Below are 13380 nucleotides of genomic sequence, written 5' to 3'. Positions count from 1 at the left end.
CAACTGGTTGTACTCAGTGTAGCCTCGCGCTATATACTGCTGCTACAGGAGCACGTTAGAGGCATGAAATGTGCTGAAAGTCTTTTCCAGCAAATGTTCATTAGTAATAGTATCCCCACAGAGCTTCATCTGAGAGGTAATTCTGAACAACGCAGAATTGTACTCTTCCACTGACTTGAAGTTCTGGATCCTCAGATGAGTTCACTCATAGCGGGCCCTTAGAAGAATCATCATTGTCTAGTGATTGTATATGTTTCTCAAGGCATTCCAGAGAGTTAACGGATCTTCAACCGTTAAGTACTCGCTCTTTAGCGCCTCATCAAGGTGGTGACGAATGAAAATCATGGCATTTGCCCAATCTTAAGAAGATGAGCTGCTTTCTTCCCTGATGGTATCTCCAAGATTCCTTGCTTCCAGATGGATCTTGGTATCTAGTACCCAGGTAAGGTAATTCTTTTCGGTAATATCCAGGGCAGCAAATTCAAGATTCGCCAAGTTCGCCATTTTCTTTTCTGAAAGAAAATGAGATGTGTCAGAACTTGCAATAATATGTATTCCTAGAGGAATATAATGTTAGAACTTCTGGTTCTTACCAATTTTTCATTTTGATCTTCAGGCCAAAATGATAAGTACTTAAAACTTCTGGCTTGAGATTTTCAGAGTGAATAAGGAGGGCGATTGTACCGCACCATTCTCATTGAAATAATGTAACATAGAATGGGCAATTATTCCGTACCACTCAAGTAGCAGGAAAATTTAAATACGTAGAGTAGGGTGGGCGATTATACCGCACCACCTAAAATTATAATGAAATTAAACGGCAGGCAAATTTAAATATGCAGGGTAGGGTGGGCGATTATACCGCTTCACCTAAAATTTGCAGTAAAATTAGATCTGCAGTCCAAGATATGCGATGATACCGCACCGTCTTAGATCGCAGTAAGAATAAATTTACAGTTCAAGATGGACGATTGTACCGCACCATCTTAGATTGCAGTAAAATTAACATAAATAAATACTGGGTTAGTAATCAATATCTACACCAAATAAGAAATCAAAGATGTATGTAGCCGTTAGGTTAAGAACTAAGACCAGACATGGGGCAAACAGTTTGTCGAGAGGGTATATTGCGCAGTTGAGGCAAAGGAAGAAGATAAACAGTAAAAACCTTAGGGGAAACATTTTTTCTTTCTTTCGTTCGGCGAAGAGAAATGAGAGAAGGATTATATTTTAGAGATTTGTGCTGATAACGTGTTATAAATATGTAAAAGTTAGAGAGATAACCTTTTTAATGATAGGTACGAGGCAGATGTAAAATCTCACACTAAAACTATAGCACAAGAAGATAACAAATAAATATAGTGGAATAGATGATGTTATTGATCTTTCTTTCTTTCTGTCTGTATGTTTTTCTATCTATTGAAAGCATACGGAGTGCTCTATTTATAGAGCAACTCCAAACTAATGCATTAACTGCACCTTGAAGTTTACAGCACTTCCTTTGACAATACAACCTCTATGCATTTACAAATTCAATTTCACTTTGCATAGGCATTGAAAACTTCTGCCAAAGTACTATGGGCATTCACTACCCACTAGCATTTTCAACAATTTGAGGCTTCTTCTGTGCTCGGAATTTATTGACTGAGGCAATTGAATTTTTAGCATGAAAATACAGATCCTATAGCCCACCGATGATCTTCTTCAAGTTTTCTCACTTTAATTTCTCTCTATATTTTTAAACAAAAAGGTGATTAAGTTCATCAAAAGCCTCCATACTAACTTTTTAGTTTTTTCAAGTATTTTTACGATTTTTGAACCTTTAAGTTAGAGTAAATCTGGGTGGGTAAGGTGTTGAAGATTAACATTTGGTTCGGCTTACTAAACTCACTTTTTCAGTTTTCTGGTTTTCATCACAGAGGAGGATTCTCTTCCCCCTATTCTCATCCCCTTCCCTCCCCTTCTCTCACATATTGTTTTTTGTCTTATTGTCTCTATAAAAAAAATTAATATAAGATGTTGACGTGACTAAACCGTAACCGTTCAAATAGGAGGGAAGGAAAGGGGAAAGAGATTATGAGGAGAGAGAATCCTCCTCCTTTATCAATTGTGGTTAGGATCTTATCAAAGTTGTAATTCTTTTTTCTATATTCATAAAATTCATTCAAAATTGATTCACATACGCCCTTTTTCACCTTTTTTCTTTCTTTCAACAAGGCCGCCAACCGTCCTTCAGAGGCGGCACACCCTTTGGGGATGTTAGGTATGTATATTCTTACAGGTATGTTTGTAGTTGGTATATGAACTCCACTTTAGCTAGATCAAAGAAATACGTCGGGAGCAACATTCTGAAAGCTAATATACATTGCACTTGCTAATCATACTTGTGTGGTATAGGAGGTCAAGATGAGACATAGTGGGCAAAGTCCACACTTAGTTTGCGCAGTTCTTCAAAAACGTTGACGTTCTTATCTCCCCTAACTTCAGGTGGACTCTCTTATCAAAGTGACAATCCACATAATATAAATGGTAAAGAGATCGCTTGCAAGTCGTAAAGAGCTATTTCAAATGAGAATCATAATCAACAAAGATTCTCATCCTTCTTTAAGGACACATTTTGGTACGTTGCAGCCAAACAACTTAGCACATAAAAGGCACTCCCAAATGCGTAAGTAGGAAATGTCGAGTCATACCTAGTAACTAACTGTAACGCCAAAAGACATGCAATACTTATCGAAAAATAGCTGATACAAACTCTCTGACATTATCAAGTCTTCCAAACTTTAAGGGATAATCAAGGTGATGAGCTCATAAGGTGAAATCAGCCAGGAGGATAGCAGCTATGTGTGAGGGTAAACATGTGACATGTCACTAACCTCAAGCTGACCAACTTCGAATTCAACCAAACGAAAAAAGCAATTACAATCAAACTAACCTGTCTTTGCCATATGAAGTAAACCACGTCTCATGTTTCGTATTCATGAACACACTGTCCATTCTGTACACACACAAAAAACACTCAATATTGTTACCAACAGTATACAAACTGTATAGACAGTATCATATATGTATTTGCACATAAAATATAAATATTTATCTATAGTCTTGATTTAAATTTAACAAAAGGATTAATAACAGATTGAAATTAATTGTAGTGTTTGACAAAGACCAGGTAGGCGATTGTATTAAAAGATGAGTTGGGGAGCCTCTGAAACAAAAGAATCCAATTGAGAATTCAATTACTGCAAAATGCAAATTAACACACATACAAAGAGGAGAGTGAGTGATTCAACAGGCCTGAAAGCGAAGCTGTTAAGATTTCGTTCGAATCAACACAAATTCGAAATAAAAACTTATATATAATTTCCAGACGATGTACCTGGTCGTGATTTCAAGGCATGGTGTGCCCAAATTGGACTAAAAAATTTTCGGAAAGCCAGTCCGAACTCCAGGGTTGGAGACGAAAATAAAGACCAATATTCTCAAAGTCTTGCGCCGACGATTGTGTGATCGAGATAAAACGGTCGAAACAAATTTGAGGGTTTTGACAAAACGTTGAGAAATCTGGGTTTCCAAGGATCAACTCTTCCTCTGAATATGGAAGCCGCAAATAAAATTCCTAGGACAACAAAAACCAGGGTCTCCTTTGTGGGTATGTTGTGAGAGAAAGAACGCACGGTTGGAAAGCAAGGGAGGGTGAGATCGAGCGCGATAGAATAAGAGATTTGTGAGAGAGTTGCGAAACAGAAAAGTGAAAATGAAAGGTAAAGCAAGCAACACAGTCGAAAGAGAGAACCCAGCGATGATCAACGCATGGATCAAATGGGCAAAACCAACTTTTGACTATAGAAAAGTGAAAACAGCACGGCAAGCAGAGAAGAAATCAAGGGCATTTCCGTCCTGTCACTATTGATGAACTGTGCCAGACTCAACTGAGTTTTAGTATCTATAACTAAAAATTGTACCCTACGGGATGGAAAACTGTATGAAAAATTATGCAACTTTATTCGCTCCATAGAACAAATACAACAAAAGTAAACTTTTTATAATTAGATAATAAAATACAAAAATATCAATGTGGTAGGGGTGGGCACAGTTTGGTTTGGTGCGGTTTTGAGTGAAACCGAAACCAAACCCAAAATTTTTTGCGGTTCGGTTTGGTGCGGTTTTGAAGCCAAAACCGATATGAAACAAAACAATTTGGTTTGATTCGGTACGGTTTCAAACGGTTTTGATTTGGTTTTTAAGAAAAAATGTACAATTTGCAATTTAACATATTAATTAGCATTTCCCAATAGCAATAGGAAAACGACATTTGTTATGTAAACAATTAGCATGTTGCATGCAGTTGTGATGTTAAAACATGTTTGTGCAACAAAAGGGTCTCCTTTACAATGTTTATCATAAAACAAGTTGAATAAATTTGAATTCATTAAATGTGAGTGAAACTTTCATACTAGAATATGTGATATCATGCTTCAAATGAGTGGACTTCATTAGATCATTGTTCGACTCTTGATAACAAGAATAGTCCACCCTTGTACATATATGTGTGTGTGATGGTATAAAATAACAAATGTCCTTCAAGTTAATGAACGAAAGAAAGTGATGAATGATGATATTCTAGTGTGGTTGAGTCCATACTAGTGTATAAATTTTAACAAACAACCAATTAAAACATGAAATCTAATATGGACATTTAATTAAATATTTATTAATATTTGCGATGCGGTTCGATTTCGGTGCGGTTTTCAAAAACCAAAACCAAAACCAAACTGTTTTCTATGTTGCGATTCGGTTTCAAAACCGCAAAACCAAACCGTTAGGTGCGGTTCGATTTGGTTCGTGTTTCGATATCGGTTTTCGGTTCCAAGTGCCCACCCCTACAATGTGGCAAAGTAAATGTAAGTGGTGAGAGATGCTGTCCTAATTATAACCCTATTCATTTTTATTTAACACAAACTTGAACAAAATAGCAATCATTTCTACTTTGGTGATAGAGCATGGACTTTAGCTCGGTAATTAGAAACCGAGGGCATTTCCTCGAACTGGCTACCTACAAAATCTCCAACTTAAAAAAACATAAACATAATACAACAAACTTTCTAGGTGACACCAAATAAATGTTGCCATTCCAGACGCAATAGTGTAATATTACAGAATAGAATATGATTTAAAAAAGGAGTTACCGCTAACCCATTGTCGGTCTTCCTTCGAGTATTCCTTCCCAAAGTTCCCATACTATGTTCTCAAACTGCTACTCTTTCCAATTTCTATAACATCTTTAAAATTCATTTTAAAAAATAGATACATAAATAAGGACGCTTAAAAGCAGGTAAGTAAACATTTTAATGAAGAGGAAATGCGAAAGTAGAACCAACTAAGCCACAATCCAACTTTCACAATTTAATATTAGACTTCATAAGATTTGCAGAGACTAGGGCTGGGCACGGGCCGGGCCGGGGCCCAATTTTGAAGGGACCGGACCAGACCTAGGTTCAAAGGGAACGGGGCGGGCCGGGCCGGGGATTACATTTTTTAATATTAGAACCAGACATTACCTGGCCCGGTTGAAACGGGTAAGTTCGGGCCGGGTCCGCGGGTCCCTTTTTTTTTTTTTTTTTTTGGTTGTTCTCCATATTGTGCATGTTAATTAATCTAAAAATTTAAGAAGTTTTAAGCTTTGACAGTGTAACTTGGTCCCTACATATGAATGCCACAGAAAGTACCAGATGTTGATAGTTGGTATTAGTACATACAAGCTCGTATCAACTATTGCAACAACACTTTTCATTCCTTTCAAGAACTGAAAAGAACAGAGAGATAAGAAAATTACTGTAATCAAATTCATTGATGCCCATAAACCTACTACAGCTGCAAACCCCAAAGCAACAAGAGCTGGCCGATCTTCAGAATTATCCCACTGTTTCAAATCAAAGCGAGAGTAAGGAAATAGTAAGCCTGATATTAAAAAAAAAAAAAAAAAAGATCAAAATTAACTTGTCAATCTGTCGAATGAAGAAGAAAGAAAATATTGCATGCATTTCTTCATTCCATAGAATGACAAATTCTTAGGACCAAAAGTTGGCTAAAAAACAAAATCGTGTGTTATCCATATCACAGCCCATTCTCATAGCTAAGAAAAATGCACGCTTTTTTGAAATTTATTGAAGGGGGAATTCATAAACTTTGCACACAATTGAAAACCATTAGAGGAATCAAAAGAGGAAAGGAAATATTGCCTGCAGATTCAGGCTAGCCAAAGCATAACGTGAAACCCTCTATAGTTCTTTATGTACTGAGCACAAATCATAAATATAAAAATTTAATCATGAAAGCGCAGAGGGAAAGAGCTTACCACATTCTGAACAGATTTCACAATAGATGTTGAAGACTCGGAGCTTTCCCCAGTAGCCTTCACCACAACAGCAACACGATTCTGTCTCTCTGAAAAGTCAGAAAATTACGCACCTAAGTTAGGAGAGAATAGTGCAACCAAGGCATTGAAATGTGCACTCAAATTGCATTTCATATGACACTTCAAACACATAACCATCAACCTCTAAAACCCTTGATTACTTAGAGAACGTTTGATAACCATTTCGTGTTTTAGTTCTCAATTTTTGTTAAAGTAGATGAAAGGATGAATGAATCAAGAATAAGAAAATCAAACAAAAATAACCATCCAAACCAAGAACTCACCAGTAAGCAAGCAGGATATGATTCAAAATCTTCTAATTTCCAAACTTTCTCAGTAATAAGTGGCTCTGGAATCTGAAACCAATTCCCAAACAATCAAGAAAATACATATAATATTCTTGGAAATGCAACAATGCAAGAAAATCTGAAAATGCAATCAGAATTCAGAAGTGTCTAAAACAAAACCCATAAATTAAATGTCTAAAACAACCTCTTTAAAGTTTAAACCCAGAAGAAGCTATTAAATACTCTTAACTCTTAAGTTCTTAACTATCGGCTTTGACTTACATGCATTAAGATTGCAGCTTCAATTACCAATTTTAGTTCAAAAATTGTAACAATTTGAAAATTTTCTGCAAATTTAAATACCAAAGTATTTAACCAAACAACTTAAAATCTACAAACAACTTAAATTTCTGCAAATTTAACCAAACAACTTAAAATCTACAATCTATAAGCAGATCCATAAAATTCAAAACCAATAAACAAGTTTCTGCTAGTAATCAAATCGCAGCAGTCCATATAATCAATCGAAAAGCTTATGCAATCATAGCCCCAAAAACCCTAAATTCCCAAATCAGAAACCCTAATTCATAAATTACCTAGGAATTTGCAGGATGATGGTAGTGTTCTCGACGGCGAGGTTGGTGTCGACCGTGTGGTGGTGGTTGAAACTCGCGATTGGGGAGGATTGATGTAATGTCGACAGACACAGTTAAGGTTGACAGTCACTGACTCACTATGAGTCTCAAGGAGTCGAGTCGAGTCAAGTCAGTAGGGGTGGAGTGGAGAATCGATGGAAAAAGATGGGAGCGCGAGCGATCAAGGTCTGACTCTGAGACGAGAGAGTAGAGAGGAGAGGAGATTTGGGGAGTGGGGGAAGGGAACTGTCAAGGTCTGTCTGACTGTCTGAGACTGAGAGTCTGATCTGAGAGACTCTTGATCTTGAGTGCGATCGTGGTTTTAATCAATGGATCAGATTAAATCTTAAATTTTGGAAGGTGGAAACGGTTCGGGTTGGGAACCCGTTTCCTCAGTAATTACGACCCGTCCCGCCCCGCAAATAACATAGATCCGCCCCGCCCCGCCCCGTTTCAGATTTTTAAAAATAGGACCCGCCCCGTACCCACCCCGATCCACTTGGACCCGCCCCTAACCGCGGGTCCAGGACCCGTTTGCCCAGCCCTAGCAGAGACTAAATCTGAAATAATTTACCAAATTAATAATCCATCAGTTGGACTATGGTGGTAATCATAGCATATATTACCACCACATTAAACCAAACATTTGTAAACAAAATATGCAATGCGAATAAGCTCACAGTAAAACCTACCAAAAACAGCAAGATGTCATTTAATTGTGAAATAAAACTATGATACTATAAAAATAACTTATTGAAGACCCATATCTATTTATTTCACCCAAAATGATTAGAAAGAAAAGTTATGTGCGAAAAAATCACTAACCTAAAAAATTCAGCCCTAACATTACTGGAATTAATTGATGTGAGAATCAAAATAAAAAATAAAAAATAAAAAATAAAAACTGAAAATTGAGAATTGGGTTTGAGGATTTTACCGACAAATCATTGGAGTAGTGACAAACTCCTATGCTTCCTCTTCCTCTTTGTCTAATTAAAGTTTAGTTTTCTATTAAGTGGTGTTAAGTTTAAATAAATAAAAATAAATGTCAAAAAGGAAGATTACTTGTTCGATGTTGTGCCTTGCTTTCCATTCCGATCCTCCTCTTTCTCCTCCTTGGAGACTGATTCGAGTAAAATAAAAAATGTTTTGTAGAGTTTGAAAACCCACAGCTTGAATGTCTAAAAGAACGTCCATATCCATTACTTACAAAATAATTTTCAATGTAAGTAGAAAAAAAAATCTTTTGTATGCCTGTTACCTTTGCTGGACCCAACATAGATTGAAGATTCCTAGTATTTCTCTGCTCCCTTCTGGGCGGGCACCCAACGCCTTCTCAATTAAAAATACGCAGAGCTTCTCATTCTTGTTCAGTGACCAAAGTACCAAACAAAACTTGATCTAAGGCAAGCGCAGCAAAAAATTGATACTAATTTTCGAAACGACGTAAAAACTAACACTATTTTGTTGATAAAAATTTGTATGCAACACCTCAAGAATATTAAGATTATTTGGTATGGAGTTGGACATGGTGAAAAATATGAAACTTACAGCAGAAAGATGCTTAGAAGCATCCACTATGAGAACTGGTCTGCCGTTAACATAAAGAAAGTCGTGTACATAAGCTTTTCCAGTTTCAGCTATACCCTGCACTCAATCACAGGATTAGGGAAGTACCAAAAACGAAACATTAATCATAATTATATTGTATTTACAACTTTTGAAGATGATTTGTTAACATGCTTTTACCTAATATTTGAAATGTAATTTCACACTTGTTTTCAAGCCTGCTAATCAGCCACTTTTTGTTCTATTGCAGTAATGTGTCCAATAACTGTTAAGAACTAGAACTTTGAAAGGTAACGAGTGCAAAAGTCTGAGAGAATGTTCTTCTTATTCAATGACTCAAAACACCGGCATAAATAGCCATTCAGGAAACAAGCAATCAGAAAAATAAGCAACAAAATATCCCACGTCCAACAACCCTAGACTATTGGGATTCTCCTAAAGATTAGGTCAAACACTAACCATGTTCCCTGACAAATAGGGATTATTAGCAGAAGCAAATTAACTCAATAAATCAAATAACAATAACAGATAAAATCCAACAATAACATCTTGTAATCTCAAAGAAGCTTATGATAATTAATATAATAAAACCTAAACAAAATACCAAACTCAAGTCCAAAATAATGAAAAACTAAACAAAACTCTTAATTCAATAACCCTAGAAATTGAAATTGCTCACCTTGAGCACACAGGGCTTCGCAGCCTGGAAACAAAAAGACTCAAAATCCGAAAAACCACCGTCTCCTGAAACCAAACCCTATTTGAAACAAACATTTCAAGTAGAGGGAGGACAGGCATGAAAAGAAATCATCTTGCAAGCAGAGACTAAATGGTTCTTTTCCTTTTGATCACCCAGGTTGTTATTCGACTCAAGAAATCCTAAAACTAACCACGCAATTAAATTAAGACCACAATGCACTAAATGAAATTTACAACCACAATACAAAAACTAAAAACAAATTGAAAATGCTAAATAAATGTAAGTATTCATATCTAAATTTAATTTTGACAGATAATTTTCTTGCTGAAAAACTTTGACCTGCAAGACCAAATAACATTTTTCAACAAAAAAGAACTAATTTAACAAAGCAAATACAGTATACAAAAACAGCTATTCAATTTAGCTTCAGTTAGAATACAGGAAGTCCATTCAAAGCGACCAAAAGGATAAAAATATAGAAGAACCAACCTTTTTGAAAGATCACTGGTTCCATCGTACGTTCAATAACTTTAGCATGAACCAAATTATCTGAAATAAAAACAAACTCCATTAACTAAATCAGAAGAAAACCAATACAGATTAACAGAGAAAAAAGCATTTACACACATACATATACAATATATAATTAAATGACATACCTTTATGGCCTGTGGATCTGCGACCTTGTTTCGAGAAGAAGAGCAGATGGAAACAGTTCTAATGATGAGGCAGTACAGACTTCTGAGTGGGAACTGAAATTAGAAAAACGTAAATTTCAAACCATTTAGAAGTCCCAAATCACAAAAGCCCCAAATTTAAACAAATTAAAGCCACCCAGATGTACAACCCGAAGAACTCACAGGAAAGCCCTAGCTTTTCTGCCTAAAAAATTCCTTTAAATCAAACCGAAAAAACTGAAGATGGTTACCTGAATTCAATAAAAATTAAAATATAATGAATTCACTCTTAACCATGGTTTTTTCAAGAATCAGAAAAGCCTAAAAATATCCCAAACGATCCCAACTTTTGGAATTGCTTTAAACCAACCTGCCATGAAATTATAGCCGCTTGAGAAATCTTCTTCAAATCAGAACGGAAGAGGCAGCACGTGCAGTCTGTTTCCGCTGTGCCTCTAATGTTGCTTCAGCTTTCACCCTTGCTTCTTCACATGTTTCCATCCCTGAACTGCACTTCTCTGCTTCCTTTTGATCCTGGGATGCAACCTTCTTAGCCTCCAGAAGCGCCATTAGCAAGTTTTAAATACAACTGGTCCTTGCACATATGTTTAGAACGACATCGGTAAACAAATTCAACGTGATTTTTATTTAAAGGAATAATGTAAAATTCAAAAGCTTATTCCCTTCAAATGACGTATATTAAACTAAGAGAAAATTGTATCAATAGTTTCATAATTTTATTCCAATTAGAGCAATGATAACTCAACTAAAAATTCATAACCATTAATCTCTTAACTCATCAGAGAAAATTGTAGCAATGGTTCCACAATTTTATTCCAATTAGAGCAATGATACCTTAACTAAAAATTTATGACCATTAATCTTTGAACTCATCAAAATGTGCAGGTGTGGTCATTTTCGTTGATTCTATCAGAATTTCATCAAAATAAGTTATGTTGGAAGAATCATTACTACAATTGGGTTGCATTAATCATGGTTCTTAAAATGGTATGTTATCATTTAATTAATGCAAACATTGTTTTCTCAGCACTTTAACATTTTGTCATCACTGATTTTTGACAACTTTGATATTTCCAATTTGGTAAATCTACTTTATCAAGACATTTCAATAGATAACTATCTATGCACAGCTTTTAAATTAGTTTCCAAAAAGAAAAGTAATGGCTCCTTTCGAATTTTGTTATCTAAATCTTACCCTCAATCAATTTAAAACTCAAAAAGATGCCCAAACCGTAGTGATCCCTTGCAAAAGAAACCAGCAAACAAAGAAAAAAGAACAAACGATGAGCAATAAAACTCACAGACCATAATACACAAAATTCCCTATAACGTAAATTGATATAGCATTTTACCCAATCCAATTGAATTCCTGGTCACAACACATAAGATAAACTAATAAACCATTTTATCCAAATAACCATTTAATTTTAAACATTTAAAACCGAAGAGAACCAAATGCGCATATTTGGGAAAAAGAGAAAAAAAAAAAAAAAAAAAAAAAAAGTGTTTTGGGTATCTAAATCTCACCCTCAACACTTTAAAAATGCAGCGGTCCCAATGGAAAGAGAACTTGCAAACCGGCATCCCAGCACAAACACAAAATATTAAATAAACAAACAAGGACAAAAAAAAAATTAAAAAACCGACAATGAACGATAAAATTCAGACATCCCAGGACTGTTAGAAAGTCATTGTAACTAGATAGGAATGTTTTATTTAATTGACTTGTAATTGATACTTTCTGTTATCGTATTCCTAGTTTCTAGGTCTTCTTGTTGTACAAGGAAAGGGATTGTATATATTGAACCTTCTATCAATGAAAGTATTATTCTGGCTAAATACAGTTTTTACATGGTATCCAGAGCAGGTTCCAAACCCTAGCTCTTTTCTCCGCCGAAACCACCAGAACTTTTTTTTTATCGTTCGTTGTCCTCCTTCTCCATGGCTGACAGCGACAACACCATTATCAAGAAGGGCGACGGCGAGAGTTTTGCCGACCCTTATTTTCTTCATCCTTCAGATCATCCTGGTTTGATTTTAGTCTCCAAAAAATTGACTGGGGACAACTACAACACTTGGTGCCGAGCTATGGAGATTTCTTTAGGTGCCAAGAACAAAATTGGTTTTATTAACGGCAAGGTGAACATGCCATCTGAAACAAAGCAACCCGATGCTTACGCCGCATGGCAGAGGTGCAATAACATGCTACTTGCATGGATCATCAACTCCATTGAATCTGATATTTCAGATTCAATTCTTTACTTGAAGACAGCCTATGAAGTTTGGGAAGATCTTCGGGAAAGATTTTCTCAAAGCAATGCTCCACGAATTTTTCAGCTTCAAAGAGAGATTGCCTCTCTCACCCAAGGCCAACAATCTGTGGCTGCTTATTACACGAAATTGAAGGGTCTTTGGGATGAGTTAGCATCATATAGTTCTTCAACAATCTGCACTTGTGGCGCACAACATGAAACCAATAGACTTATGCAGTTCCTTATGGGATTGAATGAGTCTTACAGTGCTATTCGTGGACAAATCCTATTAATGAATCCACTTCCCTCCTACCGACAAGCGTATTCCTCGATCATCCAAGAAGAAAAGCAACGGGAGTTAGGCACTGGATCCCGCAGTCTAACTGAACCAGCAGCCATGGCGGTTCGCCATCAGCAGCAACCTTACAAGAAGCAGCACCAACAGTCGCAGACTAGCAGCAACAGTCGACCTCCTCTTCACTGCTCTTACTGCGACGCTAAGTATCATACCGTTGAGACTTGTTGGCAGAAGAATGGTTATCCACCGGATCATCCCCGTCACAATCCCAACAAGACACGCAACTCCAAACAAAATGGTGGTGGCAGCGGCTTCTCTCGTGGAAGTTCTTCTGCTCATCACGTTGCTTCTACTCCCACCATCAAGGATCTTCAAGCTGCCGTGCCCAACCTGTCCGAGAAACAATATGCAGACATCTTTTCTGCCTTGACTTCCAAGAATGACAAACCACAAGCTGAGAATGAAGCACCACAAGCCCATGCCGCTCTCACTTCTCCACCATCCTCAGGTTTGTCTCCGCTTG

At 36.5% G+C, this 13380-nt stretch overlaps 2 long non-coding RNA genes across 2 annotated transcripts; both read right to left on the bottom strand.

The window, feature by feature from the left end:
* Positions 1-2542: 2542 nt before the first annotated feature.
* On the bottom strand, positions 2543-3883 carry LOC125472921. Its single transcript, XR_007254894.1, has 3 exons — positions 3380-3883; positions 3170-3242; positions 2543-2998 (listed from the first exon to the last, which is right to left on the bottom strand). It is a non-coding gene; the product is annotated as an uncharacterized LOC125472921 (long non-coding RNA).
* Positions 3884-9511: 5628 nt separating this feature from the next.
* On the bottom strand, positions 9512-11005 carry LOC103928057. The gene is made up of 3 exons (XR_007254903.1): positions 10657-11005; positions 10269-10361; positions 9512-10158 (listed from the first exon to the last, which is right to left on the bottom strand). It is a non-coding gene; the product is annotated as an uncharacterized LOC103928057 (long non-coding RNA).
* Between the last annotated feature and the right edge of the window lie 2375 nt (positions 11006-13380).

Source organism: the organism of the source record quoted next, unplaced genomic scaffold, assembly GCF_019419815.1.
Source record: "Pyrus x bretschneideri cultivar Hongxiangsu unplaced genomic scaffold, Pyrus_bretschneideri_v1 Contig77, whole genome shotgun sequence".
In the NCBI taxonomy this organism is placed as follows: Eukaryota; Viridiplantae; Streptophyta; class Magnoliopsida; order Rosales; family Rosaceae; genus Pyrus; species Pyrus x bretschneideri.
The sequence above is the reverse complement of the archived record's forward strand: the minus strand, read 5'-3'. Positions and strand labels throughout refer to the sequence as shown.